We start from the raw sequence: 23002 nt of genomic DNA on the forward strand, positions 1-23002 counted from the left end.
GGGATCTATTTACAGATTTTTTTCTAGCACTATAGTGAATTAATTTTTATAGCTACATCTTAGCTAATATCTAGTATAATATCTATATCACTTTTATTTTTATAATATTTTATATCTATATTTACAGATAAAGTGTTTCATAAGCTCCATAATAATTCACTTATTATTTTCATTTGAATTATTTTAATTTTATATGTCAGTGAAATTAGATTATTAAAAAAAATTGTCCTTTCCTGAAACATGAAGTGTATCTCTGTTCATTTGTATCTTCTGTAATATCTTCATGTATATAAATATATTCATACATGCATTTATTTAGATTTCTTTTTTAAATTTCCCACATATTTTTCTTTCCTGTCAGTCAGCATAGAGTACAGCAAAAATATTGCTCGTTAGATATTTCAAATATTAGGGAATTTTAAACAGGATATTTGTTGCTTAGAGCATGATTAGAAGGGCTAAAGGAAGGAGAATACAGGTGATGTACAATCACTTGTACGTCATTGATTTTGAGAACACTCCTATGTCTGTAACCCAGAGATCAGAAAACTACCATTGCTTTCTCTACAACTGTTCATGAATTTTTGGCTGGCTACTAGATGTGAAGCAGGGCCACTGCAACTGTCTCTCAGTATTCATGTGGTTATGACATTGCTTGCTGTCAGAAGGGCATATGGAAGAGAGCTTCTGCTTAATTTCTGTCTTCAAATTTGGGCAGCAATACTGTTCATTACTAAAATCTATTTTGCATCCAAGAGTTTAGCTTCAATGTAGTCAAGTAAATGTAGATTTTAGGTTAGGAATATCTGCAAAATTGAAAGTAAGTGTCAAATCCATAAGGGCAATCTTAATGAGTGTTTTTTATTCCAACTTCTCACAAGTTACTGCTGATGTATAGTAATTCCATTGTGTTTGAATGTTTCTTAGTGTCTTTATTTCTAATTCAAATTTGTTTCATGCAACACTAGCCATAAAAACAAACATAATTTCCAGTTATAAAAAAGATTATTTGTACAAAATATCTGAAAAATTTGGATTAATTTAGATAATTAAATTAATATTTCATTGATAAACATAATTTAGATTAATACCACATGGGAAATTGTACTATCAGTAATGTCAGAAAAAAAGTCAAAATGTAATTCTTGGTAAGTACTTATTTAATAATATCATTCTTTACTTCTTAACCTAAAAACTACTAACTCATATTCTTGAATGTATAGTGTATAACTGGATTTTTTGGTTCATTGTTTTCATATGCTGTGTTTTAATCTGGTTTATTTTACTATGAGTTTTGAAAGACATTAATAATGAATTTGAAAAAATTTCCCTATACATTTATTTCATAACTCAGAAACCAAATTATTTTTTAATTGTCAATGCAATAGATGCTGTCCATGTGACCAGGTTACATAAATTCTGCATCTGATGGTGATGTGACAAGAGAGGTAGAGAAAGATGGCCAAAATAGAAGGCTCCCTCCATCATCCCCTCTACAAGAATACCAAATTTCACAACAATCTACACACAAAAATGTAGGTTCACACGAACTAAAAATCAGGTAAGCACTCACAGTATATGGTTTTAACTTTATATCACTGAAGGAAGCACTGAAGAAGTTAGGAGAGACAGTTTTGATTTGCCGATGCCACCCCTGCTCCAACCCATCACAGTAGCTGTGGCACAGAGAGAAAATCTGTATGCTTGGAAGAGGGAGAGTGCATCAATTGTGAGACATTGCTTGAACTCACTGCTGCTCTGTCATAGCAGAAGGCAAAACTGTGCTGAACTCAGCTGATACCAGCCCACTGAGAGAGCATTTAAACTAGTCCTAAGTATTGTCCATACTAATGGTCAGAACTTGAGTTCTGGCAAGCCTTTCTACCATGGGCTAAAGGGCTCTCGGGCTCCAAATAAACTAGAGAGGCAGACTAGGCCATAATAACTGCGACTCCTAGGTGACTCCTAGTGCTAAACTTGGCTCAGAGCCAGCGGACTAGGGAGGCATGCAACATACTGACGCAGCAGCTGGGGTGGCTAAGACAGTATTTGTGCCACCCATCCCCCAACCGCAGGCGGCACAGCTCATAGCTTCAAAAGAGACACCCCCTTTCTGCTTTAGGAAAGGAGAGGGAAGAGCACAGAGGACTTTGTCTTGCTTATTGGATACCAGCTCAGCCACAGTAGGACAGAGCACCAGGTAGAGTCATGAGGCTCCTCTTTCTAGGCCCTGTCTCCCAGACATTTCCAGAAAGACACATCCATGGCCAGAAGGGAATCTGCTGCCTTGAAGAGAGGGACGCAGTCCTGGAAGAACTCATCACCTGATGAATACAGAGTCCTTGGGCCCAGAATAACCAGCAGTGATACTCAGGTAATATGTCATCAGCCTTGGGTGAGACTCTGAGACATTCTGACTTGGGATGAGACTCAGCATATTCCCAGAAGTGGTGCCTATGAAGAGACTCTGAGAAAAGCAGAGGGAAAAGTAAAGAGAACTCTGAACATGGCCTTGCATCTTAGATACCAGCTTGGCCACTGTGGGATAGAGAATTAAACGGGCTCTTCGGGTCTCTGATTCTAGGCCTAAGCTCTTGGATGACATTTCTGGACCAGCTCTGGGACAGAGGCAGTCCAGCGCTCTGCTTCAAAGGGTGAGTCCCAGGCCAGTCAGCATTCAACATAAGCTGACTGAAGAGACCTTGGGCCTTAAGTGTACATTGTTGGCAGCCTGGCTGCACTCCCTATGGGCCTGTCATGATGGTAGCCATGGGGTGAAGCTTTTCTGCCTATGGAAAGGGGAGAGAAAAGTGGGAAGGAATGTGTCTTGTGGTTTGACTGCCAATTCATCCACTGTATGATAAAACACCAGTTTGAATTCTAACGCTTTTGACTCCAGTCCTGGAGTCCCAGAAATTACCCTTAGACTTTCCTAGCATCTTGGGAGAACTCGCTGCCCTGAAGGGTAAAACACAAGCCTAGCTGACTATGAAACCTGCTGATTGTAGAGCCCTAGGTGCTGATTGTAGTGCCCCAGGGCCTTGGAGAAACACACGCAGTAGGCACGCAGTGGTTACAGTAAGCCTTGGATAAAACCCAGTGCTGTACTGGCTTTAGGTCTGTCCCAGAGCAGTCCCAGTGGTGATGGCCACACTGGTGCTTGTGTCACTCCACTCCCAGCTTCTCGTATCTCAGAACAGAGAAAGAGGCTCTGTTTGGTAGAAAGTAATTGAAGAGAACAAGAGTTTCTGCCTGGCAATCCAGAGAACTCTTCTGGATCTTATCCAAGATCGGCAACGCAGTACCTCTACAAGTCAGTAAGAGTTTCTGCCTGGCAATCCAGAGAACTTTTCTGGATCTTATCCAAGATCGGCAAGGCAGTACCTCTACAAGTCTGCAAGAACCAAAGTGTTACTGGCCTTGGGGTGCCCCTAATGCAGATATGGCTTAGATCACAACACCTAACTCCTTTTGAATGTCTAAAAAGCCTTCCTTATATGGTTTGGCTGTGTCCCCAACCCAAATCTCATCTTCAAATGTAACTCCCACAATTCCCATCTGTCACAGGAAGAACCTGGTGGGAGGTAATTTAATTATGGGAGTGGTTCTTTCCTGCACTGTTCTTGTGATAGTGAATGAATCTCATGAGATCAAACGTTTTTTAAAACAAAGATTTCCCTGCACAAGCTCTCGGTTTTTGCCTGCTGCCATTCATGTAAGATGTGACTTGCCCCTCCTTGCCTTCTGCCATGATTGTGAGGCTTCCCAAGCAATGTGGAACTGTAAGTCCATTAAACCTCTTTTTTTGTTAATTGCCCAGTCTTGGGTATGTCTTTTTTTTTTTGAGGTGGAGTCTCACTCTGTTGCCCAGGCTGGAGTGCAATGGTATGGTCTCGGCTCACTGCAACCTCCACCTCCTGGGTTCAAGTGATTCCCCTGCCTCAGCCTCCCAGGTAGCTGGGACTACAGGTGTGTGCCACCATACCCAGCTAATTTTTGTATTTTTAGTAGTGACGTGGTTTCACTATGTTGATCAGGCTGATCTGGAACTCCTGATCTCATGATCTGCCTGCCTCTGCCTCTCAAAGTGCTGGGACTACAGTCATGAGCCACCACGCTGGCCTGGGTATGTCTTTGTTAGCAGCATGAAAATGGACTAATATACTTCCTGAGAAAATGGGTACAAACAAGCCCAGCCTACAAAGACTACCATAAATCCCTAACTCTCCAATGCCTAGAAACAGACAAACATCTACAAGTAACAAGGCAACCCAGGAAGACATGACTTCATCAAATGAGCTAAATAAAGCACCAGGGAACAATCCTAGAGAAGCAGAGATATGTTGCCTTCCAGGCAGAGAATTCAAACTAACTGTTTTGAGGAAACTTAAAGAAATAAAAGACCACACAAAGAAGGAATTCCAAATTCTATCAGATAAATTTAAGAAAGAGATTAAAATAATTAAAAAGTATCAAGCAAAAATCCTGGAGTTAAAAATGCACTTGACATACTGAAGAATGTATCATAGTCTTTTAATAGCAGAATTGATCAAGCAGAAGAAAGAATTAGTAAGCCTGCATACAAGCTATTTGAAAATACATAGAGAAGAAAGAAGAAGAAAAAAAGGAAGCATGACTACAGGATCAAGAAAATAGCTTCAAAAGGGCAAATCTAATAGTCACTGATCTTGAAGAAGAGGTAGAGAAGTAGTTAGGGGTAGAAAGTTTATGCAAAGGGATAATAATGAAGAACTTATCAAACCTAGAGAAAGATAACAATATATAAGAACAAGAAGGTTATAGAAAACCAAGCAGATTTAACCCAAAGACAACTACCTGAAGACATTTAATAATTGAACTCCCAAATGACAATGATAAAGAAAGGATCCCAAAAGCAGCAAGAAGAAAGAAACAAATAACATACAATGCAGCTCTAATTTGTCTGGCAGCAGACTTTTCAGTGGACACCTTACAGGCCAGCAGAGAGGGAAGCATAACATATTTAAATTGCTTAACGTAAAAAAAAAATCCCAAAAAACAAAAAGCATCTTTTATTCTTGAAGAATTATCTGGCAAAAATATACTTTGAGCATGAAAGAGAAATAGAGACTTTCCCAGACAAACAAAAGCTGAGAGATTTCATCAACACCAGACTTGTCCTATAAGAAATGCTAAAAGGAGTTATTTAACCTGAAAGAAAAGGATGCTAGTGAGCACTAAGAAATCATTTAAAGGTACAAAACTCACAGGTAATTGTAATCACAGAGAAAAACACAGAATATTATAACACTGCAATTGTGGTATGTAAACTACTCTTCTCTTAAGTAGAAACACTAAGCAATGAACCAATAAAAAATAATAACTACAGCAATTTTTATGACATAAACAGTACAGTAAGACATAAAGAGAAACAACACAAACTTAAAAAGTGGGGCACAGGCTGGGCACGGTGGCTCACACCTGTAATCCCAGCACTTTGGGAGGCAGAGATGGGTGGATCATGAGGTCAGGAGATTGAGACCATCCTGGTTAACACGGTGAAACCCTGTCTCTACTAAAAATACCAAAAAATTAGCCAGGCATGGTGGTGGGCCCCTGTAGTCCCAGCTACTCGGGAGGCTGTGGCAGGAGAATGGCGTGAACCCGGGAGGCGGAGCTTGCAGTGAACCAAGATCGCACCACTGCACTCCAGCTTGGGCGACAGAGCGAGACTCCATCTCAAAAAAAAAAATTGGGCCACACAGTTAAAGTGTAGACTTTTCATTACTTTTTTTTTTTTTTTTTTTTGCTTATTTGTTTGTTTGTTTATGCAGTTAGTGTTATCATCAGTTTAAAATAATGAGTTACAAGATAATATTTGCAATCCTCATCATAACCTCAAAAAATACAACACATACACATAAAGAGCATGAAATTAGATTAAACCATCTGAAAAAAATTACCTTCACTATAAGAAAACACAAAGAAAGGAAAGAAGGTAGAAAAGACTACAAAGCAACCAGAAAACAAATAAAAAAAAGCAGGATTAAGGCCTTACTTATCAATAATAACGTTGAATGTAAATAGACTAAATTCTAATCAAAAGAGATAAAATGGCTGAATAGATTAAAAAAACAGGACCAAATGATCTGTTGCCTACAAGAAACATACTTCACCTATAAGGATACATTTAGTCTGAAAATGAGGGGTTGGAAAAAATATTCTATGCCAATGGTAACAAGAAAAGAACAGGAGTAGCTATATTTATATCAGACAAAATAGATTTCAAGACAAAGTCTGTAAGAAGAGATAAAGAAGATAACTATATAATTCTAAAGGGGATAAGTCAGCAAGAGAACACGGTAATTGTTAATAAATATGCACCTAACACTGGAACTCCCAGATATATAATGCAAATATTAGAAATAAAGAGAGAAGTAGACCTCAATACAATAACAGCTGGAGACAACACCCTACTTTCAGCATTGGGCAGATTTTTTTTTTTTTTTTTTTTGAGACGGAGTCTCGCTCTGTCACCCAGGCTGGAGTGCAGTGGCGTGATCTCGGCTCACCGCAGGCTCCGCCTCCCGGGTTCACACCATTCTCCTGCCTCAGCCTGAGTAGCTGGGACTACAGATGCCCACCACCACGCCTGGCTAATTTTTTGTATTTTTAGTAGAGACGGGGTTTCACCATGGTCTCGATCTCCTGACCTCGTGATCCACCCACCTCGGCCTCCCAAAGTGCTGGGATTACAAGCGTGAGCCACTGCACCTGGCCTTCGGCAGATTTTTCAAACAGAAAATCAAAAAAGAAACATTGGACTTAATTTGCATTATAGACCAAAAGGACCAAATAGATATGTACAGAACATTTCTTCTTACAGTTGCAGAATACACATTCTTCTCCTCAGCATATGGATCATGCTCAAGGATAAACCACATGTTAGGTCACAAAATGCCTTAAAATATTCAAAAAATTGAAATATGTCAAGCTTCTCCTGTGACAGCAATAAATAAGCCTAGAAATCAATAATAACAGGAATCTTTGAAATTATACAAATGCATGGAAACTAAACATAATGCTTCTGAATAACCAGTGAGTCAGTGACAAAATTAAGAAGGAAGCTAAAATTTCTTGAAACAAAGGATAATGGAAACACCACATACCAACACCTATGGCAATACAGCAAAAGCAGTACTAAGAGGAAAACTTATAGCTGTGTCTACATCAAAAATGAAGAAAAACCTCAAATAAACAAACTAATAATGAATGTTAAAGAATTAGAAAAGCAAGAGCAAACTAAACCCAATATTAGTAGAAGAAATAATAAAGATCAGAGCAGGAATAAAAGAAATTGAAACAAAGTAAGCAATACAAAAGATCAATGAAATGAAAAGCTAGTTTTTTGAAAAGATAAACAAAATTAACAAAGCTATAGCCAGACTAACAAGAAAGAGAGAGAAGACCCAAATAAAATCAGAGATAAAAAAGAAGACATCACAAGTCATACTACAGAAATTTAAAGGATCATTACTTGCTACTATGAGCAACAATATAACAATAAATTGGAAACTCTAGAAGAAATGGAAAATTCCTACACACATGCAACCTATGAAGGTTGAACCATAAAGAAATCCAAAACTTGAACAGGCCAATAACAAGTAACAAAATCAAAGCCATAGTAAAAGTCTCCTAGTAATGTAAAGCCTGGGACCCATTGTCTCCACTACTGAGTTCTACCAAACATTTAAAGAAGAGTTAATAGCAATCTTACTCAAACTATTATGAAAAAATAGCAGAGGAGGTATGTGTCCAAACTCACTCTGTGAGGCCAGTAATACCCTGATACCAAAAACGGACAAAGACATGTCAGAAAAAGCAAACTACAGGCCAATATCTCTGAAGAACATTGATGCAAAAATGCTCAATAAGATACAAGCAAACCAAATTCAACAATATATTAAAAAGATAATAAATCATGATGAAGTGGGTTTTATCCCAAGGATGCAAGGATAGTTCAACATACACAAATCCATCAGTGTGATACATCATATCAACAGAATGATTGATCAGCAGAATGAAGGACAAAAGCCATATGCTCATTTCAATTGATGCAGAAAAAGCATTTGATAAAATTCATGATCCCTTCATGATAAAAACCTTAAACACCTAGGCATAGAAGAAACATACCTCAATATAATAAAAGCCATAAATGACAGACCCACAGCTAGTATGATAGTGAAGGGGGACAAATGGAAAACCTTTCCATTAAGATTTAGAACAAGATAAGGATGCCCACTTTCACCACCATTATTCAACATAGTACTGGGAGTCCTAAATGAAGTCATCAGACCTGAAAAAAGGAGTAAACAGCATCAAATTGTAAAGGAATAAATCAAATATTCTCATCTGTAGTTGATATGATCTTATATTTTGCAAAACCTAAAGACTCTACCAAAAAACTATTAGAACTGAGAAATTTTGCAAAGTTGAAGGACACAAAATACAAAAATCTGTAGCATTTCTGTATGCCAACACTGATCAATCTGGAAAAGAAATTATACAATAGCCACGAATAAAATTAAATACCAAGGAATTAACTTATCCAAAGAAGTGAAATATTTCTATAATGAAAGCTATAAAACACTGATGAAAGAAATTAAAGAGGACACAGGAAAATGGAAAGCTATTCCATGTTCATGGGTTGAAAAAAATTAATATTATTATAATGTCTATACTACCCAAAGCAATCTACAGATTCAATGCAAGCCCTATCAAAATAACAATGACATTTTTCACAGAAATAAAAAAGACAATTCTAAAATTTATATGGAACCATGAAAGATCCAGAATATCCAAAGCTATTCTGAGCAAAAAGAACAAAACTGGAGGGATCATATTACCTGACTTCAAACTATACTACAGAGCTATAGTAATCAGAACAGCATGGTACTGGCATAAAAATGGATACATACACCAATGGAACAGAATAGAGAACCCAGAAACAAATCTGTACATCTACAGTGAACTCATTTTTGACAAAGCTGCCAAGAACATGTATTGAAAGAAGACTGTCCCTTCAATAAATGGTACTGGAAAAACTGGATATCTATATACGGAAGAATGAATCCAGACCACTATCTCTTGCCATATACAAAAATCAAATCAAAGTGGCTTAAAGACTTAAATCTAAGACCTGAAACTGAAACTACTACAAGAAAACATTCAGGAAACTATCCAGAACATTGGCCTGGACAAAGATTTCTTGAGTAACATTCCACAAGGACAAGTAATCAAAGCAAAAGTGGACAAATGGGATCACATCAAGTTAAAAAGGTTTCTGCACAACAAAGCAAACAATTGACAAAGTAAAGAGACAACCCACAGAATGGGAGAGAATATTAGCAAACTACTCAGCTGACAAGGGATTAGTAACCAGAATACATAAAGAGTTCAAACAGATAGGAAAAAAACTTACAATCTGCTTTAAAGTTGGGCAAAATATCTGAATAGACATTTCTCAAAATAAGACATATGAATAGCAAACAGGCATTTGAAAACAGCTCAACATCATTGCTTATCAGAGAAATGCAAATCAAAACTACAATAAGATATCATCTCACCCCAGTCAGAAGGCTTTTATCCAAGACAGTCAATAACAAATGCTGGTGAGGATGTGGAGAGAAGGTAACCCTCATAAACTGCTGGTGGGAGATATCTGCACTCCCATGTTTATTGCAGCACTATTCTTAATAGCCATGATTTGGAAACAACTTAAGTGTCCATCAACATATTAATGGATAAAGAAAATTTAGTACATGTACACAACAGGGTACTATTTAGCCATAAAAAAGTAAGATCTTGTCATTTGCAACATCATGATGTCATTATGTTAAATAAAATAAGCTAGGCATAGAAAGACAAACTTCTCATGTTCTCACTTATTTGTGGGAGCTAAAAATTAAAACAATTGTACTCATGGAAATAGTATAAAAATGGATGGTTAGCAGAGGCTGGGAAGGGTAGTGGGAGGTTGGGAGAAAGTGGGGATGGGTAGAAAAAATTGTTAGAAAGAATGAATAAAACCTAATATTTTCTAGCACAACAGGGTGACTACAGTAAAAAAATATATAATTGGATTGTTTGTAACATAAATGACAGTGCTTGAGGGGGTGTATACCCCATTTACCTTGATGTGATTACTGTGCATTGCATGTCTGTATCAAAATATCTTATGTAAACTATAAATATATAGAACCCCTACATACCCACAAAAATTAAAAATAAAAAAATTTTAAAAATTTTTTAAAAGGAAATTTTATGATTTGGCCTGTAGACTATTTACTTAGGTAAATGTTAAAATGTTTTGGAATTAATGTTTTGTTAATTTTAAAATAGGAAACTCAGTTTTAATACATTTTATTTATTAGAATGCTTTTATTTTCCAAGCTACCATAAAACAGTTAGAAAAAGACATTGCAAAAGAGCACTGCTGCTATCACTTTCATAGGTCTATATTAAAAAAATACACTGAGTGTTAAAAAAATGCATTCTATCTTGATTTTTATTATTGACCATTCCTGTATTGTGGTTGATGTGATGGGAGAGGGAATTTAGAACCTGCTATTACTGATAATTTCACTTGTTCTCTGTTACAACCCTGCTTTTAGTTTGCACTATAGTCAACAAAAAACACGATGGCATGAACTATCAACTGAAGATAAATTCATTCCTTTTATGGAAATGTCTTTCTTTGTTTTTAGGGTGTCATTTTATTTTGATGTTGGTGTGAGTAATGCTGGTAATATTTAGGTATTGTTCAGCATTCTCCACAATTTCAGTATAATTCAGTACAACATCCTTATACACAGGAATGTTTGATGAGGTTTGATGATTTAGTATTTCTAATTTTACTATCAGATAGAAAAGTTTGCTAGTGTAAGGTTTCTAATTTATTAATGATGTGCTTCAAAAGATATTATCTTTATTATATATTATGTCTAGATATTTTTATATATGTAGTTGGTGTGTGAATCCATAATGACAATCCTTTATCACAGGCATTGCCTTTATTTGTGACCAGGCCTATTCGCTAATTCTTAACCAGCAATCCTCTTAGCTGTTTATTTTGGTCCTCTCTAGGTCAAATGCTCTGGTAGTTTCAAGTAACAATACCACAAAAAAACAGGATGTGCAGAGTTCAAAAGTAAATTAAACTTAAAGTTTATAAATCAAATCCCTACCCAAATACCTTCCTCATAACTGTTTTGTTTTTCCCCTTTTCCCTTTGGTGTGCACCCTCTGAATTTGAAGAAAATTGTACACATGTCGATTTGTGACTCCGAATGTTAGAACTTTCTGTAGATATAGCAGCTGAGGTTCACTCAGTGGTATTATGTTTGTAATAGAGAGAAAACGGAGCTGGGAACCAGGAAATTGGATTTCTAGCCTCCTCTGATGTGTTGAACTGAAAGGAGCTGTGTTTTCTTTTCTACTTCTTGCACTGAAAAGACAGAGCTGGAGGGAGAATACAGTTGAGATTAATGCTATGATTGAGTATGACAATTATATACAAGTTGAAGACAAAGAGATTTCCTAAAGTGGAAGAAAACTGTAGCATCAGGCATCATGATGGGAAATATAAATGGAGCCCTAGAGGTTTCCTATGTGTATAGAAAACAATTAAATAATACACTCACTATAAACTTGTTCGAACTTCTGGAAAACCAACTGATTTTGGCAAAAGCCAACTATTTAAAAGACTAAAGCTTTAAGGTAGATCTCTATGTTAAAATCATATTTTGATATATACCTATGCTGTCATATATACATTAATATGATGAAAAGATTTATATTAATCATTTTGCTATTTACTGAAAATCCAATAACCGAAGCATTAGTCTAGGAGCCAGGAATACAGTACTGAAGAAAACAGGAAAAAAATCAAATATTGCTTATCTCATAGAATTTAAAATTTAATGGATTTCAAGTACCAAATATTAAGGTTGCCAGGGTCAAAATTCCTGGGTCTCTGCACATTAAACATTCAACAGAATAATGGGCAAATGACTTGAATATTCACATCACAATAGATATACAAATGGCCAATCAACACATGAAAACAAGCTCTTTATTACGCATCATAGATATAAATATTAAATAGTAATACAACTCCCCAACCACCAGACTTCCTAAAATGAAAAAGACGGAAGGGGAGAAACCCACAGTGTTTGAAAGGGATTAGAGAGACCAACATTGCTAGTGAGAGTGGAAATGGCTACAACTACATTGGAAAACTGTTTGGCAGTACTTATCAAAGGTGAATGTACACACACTCTAAGAACCAGGAATTCTACTATGAGGCATTTACATGACATAAATGCATACAGATGTTCAACAGAAAGCATGAATCTCATGTTCATATAAGCAATATTAGTAACTGACAGAAACTGGAAAATAGCAAAATATGTATAAGGAATAGATGGAAAAAAGATAAATTGTGGCATCACACAATGGAATACATATTACAAACATTAAAGTGAGCAAAAGCAGCCAGGCACAAAAATGGCAGGACTGCTTTGGAAGACTGCTTTTGAGACCAGCTTTGGAAATATAGTGAGATCCATCTCTACAATAACAAAATACAAATATTAGCCAGGCATAATGGTACACACCTGTAGTCTTGTCTCCTTGGGAGGCTGAGGTGGGGGATCGTTGACTCCAGGAGTTCGAGGCTGCAGTGAGCTCACTGCATTCCACCATGGGTAACAGAGTGAGACCAGGTCCTGGTCTAAAAAAAAAAAAAAGAAGAAGAAGAAAAGAGAACTCCCTATATTATATTAATTGTATCAAAATAAATAATCAAATGTACATAAATATGTGGATTCTTTGGATGAAAGACCTTACCTATAGGGTCTTGATATACACAGACCTGGTTCCAATCTGGCTGTGCCACAGATAGTGGTGTAGTCTTTGGCAAGTTATTACATAATCTGAAGCATTGCGTCATTCAACTGTAAATTAGAATGACTAGATCATGAGAAAAACATCTGTTGGATCTGTGGGGGATGTTTTGTACTTGTTTGCTTTTGCATCTTTGAGACTAGCTTATTGCCTGGTAAACAATAGCCCTAATAAGTTAAAGGAAAAGTAAGTGAAAGATATTGGTATATAGGTGATCAATAAATGATTTATTATATATAGATATACTTAATTTATATAATATTTTAGAATGCATATTATATTATATTTAGTCCTTACTGATGACTCTCTGAAGAATGTTTTTGTCAATTCCAAATGACTAACAGAGACTATCCAATTTCCCAAAAATAGTCTGCACAGTCAGTACTTGAACTAAAGACATATGAACCAAGTTTAGTGCTTTTGTGACTGTACAGTAGTAAAATAGATGGTTGTAAATATATGGAAATAAACATAGTCTTGTGGACTTTCAAAGCTACAAATAGCCTTGGTTAATAAATATTCAAGTCTCTAATTGTGTCAAGAATCTTTGTCAAACATAGCATGAATATATTCAAGTAATAGGGAGCCCCCTCTACCAGAGTATTCACTTCAAAAATCAACAGCTATAATGGTTACATATTCCTTATACTGATTTCAAAACTTCCTTCAAAATAAATTATACCTTCTGGAGCAAAAAAAATAGTTACATTTACTTCTATTAATAATCCTTCAAAACTTTACAGCTAAATTGTAATATGGTAGAATTTCTGGATTCTTCACTGTATTCTTTAACTTTGGTTTTGCACTTCTTAGAAAGGTGGTACTTTGTGATTACCAAAGAAAATAATAAGACTACTAAAATATTATGATCTGAACATAATCTTGTTTTTGTTTCAGCTTAAAATTTTTGGTACCCAGGTAGCGCAGATAGCAATGCAGATCAATGTATTCTGCATTATAGAATTTGTCTTCTTCAAAGTTTGTCAAGAGCCACTTCACATAGGTTCAGCAAGGGTTATAGGTTCTACAATATTATTTAGGGAAAAAGAAACAATTCTCGAGTTCATGCTTTCTGTGAAAATCGTAATGGGTTCAATAAATATTTATAGACTACCTACTATATTTCAGTGCTTTTCTAATGCTGGGGATAGAGAAGAGAATGAAACAAATGTTACCACCCTCAAAGAACTTATGTTCTACTTCTGGAGAGCATTACCCAAGGAAGAATTGTGAATGATTAGTCATCACCTACTGTTTTTTTTTTTTTTTTTTTTTTTTTGAGACGAAATCTTGCTTTGTTGCCCAGGCTAGAGTGCAGTGGCAGAGTCTCGGCTCACTGCAACCTCTGCCTCCCAGGTTCAAGCAATTCTCCTGCCTCAGCCTCCCGAGTAGCTGGGATTACAGGCGCCTGCCACCACGCCCGGCTGATTTTTGTATTTTTAAGTGGAGACAGGGTTTCACCGTGTTGGCCAGGCTGGTCTTGAACTCCTGACCTCCTGATCTGCCTGCCTCAGTCACCCAAAGTGCTGGGATTACAGGTGTGACCCACCACACCTGGCCAGTCATCAACTACTTTTTCAGACATTTTTGTGTAAAATTTTATGAATAAGTTTAGTACTCCAAACTCCAATTACTGGCTATTATAGTTCATAGGAGAATGCTCTGATATTTAACCAAGTTTATTAAAAATCATGCCTTCAGTGAGCAGAATCCAATGAGTTAATAGGTTTCTATTGTTCCTAGTCAAATAAACTTTTCATGTAATTTCAGTATTCTTTGAGAAGAGCTTTAATTAAAACTCTGATTTGCAAACTCTCTATGTAATGTTGATTCTGAAGTGGGTGGAAATGCTTTCTAAAATCCATTCGTTAAAGTAAAATGGAAAATCACTTCAATGATTTTGTTGAATTAAGTCAAAAAAAGAGAGCAGATATTTAATGTTTTTAATGTTCTCATTAAATTAGGACAGGTACTATATGTCTAAGCATCATTATTTGAATTTGCAACCAGCAAAGCTATTATATGTTAATTTTGTATAAATTTACTATTCTGGCTGTTGCTCTAGTTAGGGTGTAACTTCTCATAAGTGAGAAATGTGAATAAAGAACATAATGGTGGTGTTGGTGAGGACATCATATTTCAAGACTATGTTAGTCTAGACCAAAACATCAGAACAAAGGGAGGCTTATACAAAGAAATAGGCATATGCAAATATTTCTTACTTTGAAGAAATAGTTAAATCACAAGTGAGGTAATTATTCGGTCTCATATATCGAACTTGACCTTCTAACTGTATGAAATGGTAAAAACACACAAGTATTAGACAGTCAATGTGTAGCAGTTCCATTTGCTGCCTAAGCATAAATCTTTTTTCTCTGACTGCTAAGCTTGTTCATCCTTCAAACGTGATTATCTGACAATACAAACATGCATAGTATTTTTATTTCAACTGTAAATCAAATAGCATATTCATTAATTTCTTTAGAGTATATTCACATTAGATGAATATTTTTCAAGTTTCCTGGAATTTTCTTGGGCGTCTCTTTCCAACCACAGTGTATTCAAGTTGATAGCACTGCTAATGAATGTGTATTAGTCTTTTAGCTGCCATAACAAAATACTGAAACAACAGAAATGCATTCGCTTGCAGTTTTGGAGGCTAGAAGTCTCAGATCAAGGTGCTGGCAGGTTTGCTTTTTGGTGAGGCCTCTGTTATTCGTTTGTAGATGTCTACATTTCACTGTATCCTCATAGGGTTTTTCCTCTGTGCAGGTGTGGAGAGAGTTTTCTGGTGTTTCTTCTTATGAAGACACCAGTCCTGGTGGATTAGGGCCCACCCTTATGACATCTTTTAACCTTAATTACTTCATTTAAGGCCCTATTTCCAAATATAATCACACTAGGGGTTAGAGGCTCAGTATATGAACTGTGCAGGGACAAAACTCAGCCCATATCAGACAGTCCAAATAATATTTTCCCTTTAAAAATAAACTTTTACTTTGAAACAGTTTAGATTAACAGAAAAATTGTAAAGCTAGTATTAAGTGTTCCCTATGCCCTAAACTATGCCCTAAACTATATTTAGTTTAGTCTACTGTTAACATCTTACATTAGTATAGTACATTTGTTATAATTAATGAATCAGTTGTCATACTTTTTTTTGTTTAGTTTTTACCTCGTTTTATCTTTCCATCTTTCTTCTTTTTCTTCTCTCTGTTTTTTTTGGGGGGGCTCTAGTGTCATATTCAGAATATCATGTTACATTTACCAGTCATATGCCATTAGGCTTCTCTTGGCTGTGACAGCTTCAGTGGCTTCCTTCATTTTTGTTGATTTTTACAGTTTTGAGGAGTTATGATTAGGTATTTTACATAATCGGTTGGAATTTTTCTCATGTTTATCTCATAAATGGAATGGAGTTGTGCATTTTTGGGGAAAGTGACCAAAGAGATTAATTACTATTTTTATCATATCTTCTCAAGGTTACAGGCTATCAACATGACTTATTCCTGTTGGTGTTAATTTTGATCACCTAGCTGAGGTAATGCTTGTCAGGTTTCTCTACTGTGAAGTTACTCTTTGTCCCCACTTTCCATATTGTACTCTCTGAAATGATGTAACGCTCTGCTCATACTTAAGAAGTGGGGAGTTGCACTTCACCTTCTTGAGGGCAGAGTATCTATATAAATTATTTGGAATTCTTCCGCATTGGTCATTTGTCTTTTCTATACTTTTATGTAACTATATCAGTATGTACTCATGGACAATCATTTCATACTTTGGTATATTATAGTCTAATAGCACTTTATTTTGTTGCACAAATTGTTGTAGTTTTGGCCACTAGGGGCTCTTTCATTTGGGTTCCTCTATCTCTTGTGGTGGGTGTTTTTTGTTTTTTTTTAATTTTTAACTTTTGTTCAATTTATTACTCTCTGCCACTACAAAACGTTCTGGGTTCATATTGTGTGTTTCCTATGTCAGCCTTAGAATCAGCTATTTTATTGGTTCTTTTTATTGGAGAATAGTATTAGAAACCAAGATCTGAGAGTTAAGTGTGCTAATTCCTACCAGGATGTTGTTGCTTCTAGGCCCTTTCAGCTGACAAAGCAAAGACGTGTGTGTGTAAGTTTAAGAATTAAAGAAAGAGGAAAGAAACACGAAAGATGGCTTGACAGTCAAGACAGGTGTATTGTAGAGAAAACAAACCTGAGAGGGGCATTTGGCTGCATTAGGTTAGAGGCACACTTGTTTACAAACTAAGAGTTTTTAAGGATTTAAAGTGGGAGAGTTTATTAGAGGCTTTGACTGCTTCTGTGTTTTTTTGTTGTGCTTATTTGGGAGGGAGAGTTGTGTGTCTCTTTTATACATTTTTTTTGCAGCTGCAGGCATACCCACGAGTCTGCTTTTAGCTTTCCTATTTTAGTGCACTTGAAGGGAAAGGAATGTGCTTATTAAGGCCCACTGTTTTATTGGGGTTCATTGTATGAGGGTGAAGATTGGCAATCACCCAAGAGACTTTTCCCCCACCTCCCCTGTGCCCGAGCTGTCTTATATGTGTTTTACTCCCTGCTTTCTCTGGCTTCTTATAGTTAGAAGTGATTTCCTTGAAAGGCATGAAGCTAGAAAGGGAGCCGAAACTTAAAGTGGCGGTGTTTGTCTGAGATGATGGTGCTCCTGCCCTGTCAGTAAGATACTACACAGATGTCTAGAAATGTCTATATATGTATATTAATTTACACTAATTAAACTTCATGCTGATGTTTACAACTCTAATAAATTTCCATATGGATCTCTTTAGCCTCCTCTCCTTGATTATCTGTAATCTTGGATTTCAACAGTGAGACATCCCACTCCCATCTTCATTTACTTAATTGTTAAATACCAGCATACACATATAGAGCTATCAGAATTGTTATGCCACACCTCTGTGGGAAGCTACTTTATCAACTAAGTGCAATGAGATGTACAGTTCTTTTTGCATTTATTTTATAGATTGTATTGATTTTGAAAGTTATTTAATTTAGCAGTTTTTTCCCTTATTCCTGGCTGTAAAGTTGTCCCATACATTTTTAATGCAGTTACATTGTTTTGTCACATTCTGAATTCTGTATTAAGATTCTTCAGCCTCCTAAATGACCTGTTGAAAATTTTGTATACGTTCAGGTTCACTTTTTATTCTGTAAGGGCCTATAGATTTTGATACAGGCATAGTGTCATACATCTGTACCACACAGAATAGTTTCTTCCTTCTAAAAATAAAATCCGCTTGTGCTTTACGTATTCAAACACTGGTAACCATTAATCTGTCTTCTATCTCTATAGCTTAGCATTTTCTGGAACTTGTCCAATCTGTGTTGTTGTTGGTGTTGTTGTTGTTGTTTTTCCCCACACAGGCTTCTTCCCCTTTGCAGTGTAGATTAATGATTCATCCATGTCCTTTAGTGGCCTGATAGTTCATTTCTTCTTATTGCTAGAAATCTGTTTTATTGTATAAATGTATGAGCTTCATTTCTGATACTGGTAGTTTGTATTCTCTCTCTGTCTCTTAAATAGCCTGGAGATAAGTTTATCAATTTTTAAATACTTTCAAAGAATTGCCTTTAGTTTCATTGACTATCTCTATTATTTTTGTCTTCAGTTTTACTGAATTGTGCTTTTGTTTTCATTTTTTCAGCTTGCTTTAGGCTAAATTGCCCTGCATTCTCTAAATTCCTGAGATAAATCTTAGGTTACTGATTTTAGACCTTTCTTATTTTTAGTACACACATTTCATGCATCAATTTTCTTCTAACCACTGATTTCACTGCATTACACAAGTTTTGACAGGTTGTATTTTTATTAAGTCCAAAATAATTCTTAAATTTCCTTTGAGACAGCTTCTTGGTTCCATATTTTATTTAGATGTGTTTTGTTTGATCTTCACAGCGTTGGGCATTTTCCAGGTGAATTTTTTATTCTTATTTATAATTTTTTAAATTAATTTACTTTTTATTTTTGTAAGAATTCTTAACATGAGATATATCCTCTCATTTTTTAACTGTTTACAGCACAGTACTGTCAGCTATAGGCACAGCAGATCTGTAGAACTTTTGGTTCTGCATAAATAAAACTTCATGTCATTGAACATCAACCTTTTGTTTTCCTCTCTCCCTAGTTTAAGGAAACCACTGTCCTACTCTCTATGAATCTGACTATTTTAGATACCTCATTTAAGTGGAATCATGAAGTATTCATTCTTCTGTAACTGGTTTATTTCACTTGGGATAACATCCTTTAGGTTCATCTATGTTGTTCAAAATGGCATAATTTCCTTTGTTTTTAAGGAATCAAATGTATTATATCACATGTTCTTTATTAGGTAATTCATTGATGGCATTTAGGTTGTTTCTGCCTTTTGACTGTTGTAAATAATGCTGCAATGAATATGGAAGTGCTAAGCCTCTTGAGATTATGATTTCAATGCTTTTGGATATATACTCAGAAGTGGATTGCTGGATCATATAATATTTGTAAGTTTTTGAGATATCTCCATACAATTTTCTTTAGTGATTGCACCATTTTACCTTTCTACCAACAGTGTACAAAGTTTCCAATTTCCTCACATCCTTGCCAATACTTGTTGCTTGTGTGTGTGTATGTGTGTGCATGTATGTTTTAGTAACCTCGAAAGCTAAAAGTGCCATCTCATTGAGGTTTTGATTTGTACTCTCTGATGATTGATGTTGAGCATTTTATCATATGTCTTTTTTAGAAAAATATCTATTCAAGACCTTTACCCATTTTTAAATCATGTTATTTGTTTTTTTTGGTGTTGAGTTGTTGGAGTTTTTTATACATTTTGGATTTCCATAGCTTATCAGATACATGGCTTGAAAGTATTTTCTCCCATTCTGTAGGTTGTCTTTTCATCTCGTGGATTGCCTCCTTTGCTGTGCAGAAGCTTTTCAGTTTGATGTAGTCCCACTGGCCTAATTTTGCTTTTGTTACTTTTGCTTTTGGTGTCACATCAAATAAATCATTGTGAGGTTCAATGTCATGAAGATTTTCTGCTATGCTTTCTTCCAGGAGTTTTACAGTTACAGGTCTTATGTTTAGATATTTCATCCATTGTGAGATAATTTTTGTGTATTGCTTAAGATAAATGTCTAATATCATTCTTTTGCATGTTTATATCCAGTATACATGTGGTTTTTTTCTCAACTGATGCCACAAAAATAACAAAGGATCATGAGAGACTATTATGAACAATAAACTAGCAAACTAGGATAACTTAGAAGAAATGAATAAATTTCTAAAATCTTACAATTTACTAGGACTGACTCACAAAGAACTAGAAAGCCTGATAAAACCAGTAATGAATAAGGAGATTTAATCATTTACCAATAACCTCCCACCAAAGGAAAGCCCAGGACCAGATGGCATTACTGGTGAATACTACCAAATGATTCAAAAAGAATTAACACGAATCTTTCTTAAACTTTGCCCAAAAAAACTGAAGAAGAACCACTTCCAAATCTGTTTTATGAGGTCAGCATTGCCTCAGGTGATTTCTTTCCTTTAAACAAATTTAGTTTTTGTTTATTTTTCCCCACAGTCCGAGTATGTTCTATCTTGCTGAATGTAATTTTCTGTTGAAGCTGGATATGTCATATCAGGTAATTGAAACTAAGGTAAATAGAACTTTAGTACGTGGTTTTATGCTAATCTGGTTAGGAGCTGGGCTGTGTTTATTGTTTCCTGTAGGTGTAGGTGTCATAGGTGTCAGAGGCTTTATATTTCCTTTTTATTTTTCTTTACTTCACTCTTCAGTTTGGGCTTCCCTAAATATTCCTCTTCAGAGAGAGTCTATGTCTTGCAGCTCAGTCAACTGTAATCTATTATAATATAATCCTGTGAATGTAGTGCTATGGTTTTGAGGAGAAGAAGTGTTGTATAATTTTCTGATTAAATTTCAGTCGTATTGTGGGCCTGTGTCTCTGGGCTGTGACCCTTACAATTGTTTCTCCACTTTCTAGCAATTCCACTTCCCACCCCCTTCCTCCCCCACTGCTTATGTGATAGGAAGGCTAATAGGGGCTGTAGTGGGAAAAGTCCCCTTTCTAAAACTAGGATAAAACTGGGTAAAATCTTTCCCCAGGAGAGCAAGACTTTGTACTGGTGAGGGTCTGTGCACATTTCCTAATTACTCTTTTCTTCCCCTTGCCAAAGCCGCAAGATCTTTCTTGGATCTGCACTGAGATCCTTTTACAGAACCTAGAGGTAAAACCAGTGAAAGTGTGAGGAGCTCCCTAAGACTGAAGATGCCAGAGTTTCCACTCTCATGCTAGTCTACACTCGGCAGCCAGCAGTTGAGCAAATTACCACTTAAGTGTTTCTACAAGTCTGTTGTTCCAGCAGCTTCTGTTCTAGTTAAGCAGATCTCAGCTGTATTTTTCTGTCTCTCCAGCTTTTAGGGTGACAACTTCCCTTGAGACTTCAGTTTTCTGATGGTTCAAAAGAAAAAGTAATTGATTTTCAGTTTGTTTAGTCTTTTTTGTTGTAAGAATGAAAGCGTTGACTTCCAATCTCTTATATGTCAGAGCTGAAGCAGGCAGTCTCATATTTTTCATTTAAAGATTTATGTGGCTAGATGTTTACCCAGACTCTCGGTATAAACACTGTAGCTATTAAGACAGTGCTGTAAGATGCTAATAATTTTTTCTATGTAATCACAGCAAATAACCATATTTGATTCCTGGGGTCGATTAAATTGCATGTGGTCACGATGTGTGGCAACTTCTGAGCTGATGCAGAAGCTAAATTTTTGTTCTAAAATATCTGGTGCTTTATGTGGTTTAATAGCTCTCATAAACATCCAATTTAAAATTTCAAAATATCCAGATTGTAGTTGTGGTAGGCAGAATCCTGAATTAGCCCCCAGGATTCTCACCATGCTGTTGTACATACCCTGTGTAACATACCTCACTTTGAAAGAGGCTTACAATACAGTGAGATGACCCCCGCCGTGATGATGTTACATTATATGGCAAAAGGGATTCTGAGTATGTAATTAAGGTTTCCAGTAAGTAACTGATTTAATCAAAAGAGAATTATCCTGGTTCGGCCTAATTCAGTCATGTAAGCCACTAAAAGAGGTCAGATCTATTCGATGCAAGAGAGATTTATCCTGCTGACTTAGAAGAAGTAAAATTGCCCTTTTGAATTGCCTATTGAGGGGGCTACATGGCAAGAAATTGAGGGTGGCCTTTTAGACTGAGAGCAGTTTCTGGCCAATAAATGGAAGGAAAAGGGGAATTTCACTCCTATAATCACTTAAACTGAAATTTTTCAACAACCAGTAAGATTGAAAGAGAGCCTCAAGCTTCAAATGAAAACATATCTGTGAGGTAGCTAATAAATGTTAATTCATATTTCTATGTTTATGGTAATTTGTTACACAACAGTAAAAAAAAAATATGAAAGCTGGAAAAAATGCCCAATGAAAAAGTATTTTGATATTTTGTTAATATTAGCCCTAGTGGAAATACACTCAGAATTTAATAGAATTACGTTCTATTTTTATTTCTATAACTTATTTAAAAAGAAAAGAGGTCTGGGCGCAGTGGCTCACGCCTGTAACCCCAGCACTTTTGGATGCCAAAGCAGGCAGATCACCTGAGGTCAGGAGTTGAAGACCGGCCTGGCCAACATGAAGAAACCCCATCTCTACTAAAAATACAAAAATTAGCAGGGGTGCTGGTGCATGCCTGTAATCCCAGCTACTCGGGAGGCTGAGGCAGGAGAATCGCTTGAACTCGGGAGGTGGAGGTTGCAGTGAGCCAAGATCGTGCCACTGCACTCCAGCCTGGGTGACAGAGCAAGTCTCTTTCTGAAACTGAAAAAAAAAAAAGAAAAAATGTATTCACTCAACATAAGTATAGAAAACATGTGTCGGTGTGTGTGGTTCACACCTTCAGCTGAGTGTGGTTTGCCTGCGGTTACTCCAGGTAAATGACATGCAGGCATACAATAGCACCACAAAACCCAGGCATAGTAAATGATCAGTTTTGACACTAGC

Source organism: Symphalangus syndactylus, chromosome 10 (assembly GCF_028878055.3).
Source record: "Symphalangus syndactylus isolate Jambi chromosome 10, NHGRI_mSymSyn1-v2.1_pri, whole genome shotgun sequence".
Taxonomy (NCBI): Eukaryota; Metazoa; Chordata; class Mammalia; order Primates; family Hylobatidae; genus Symphalangus; species Symphalangus syndactylus.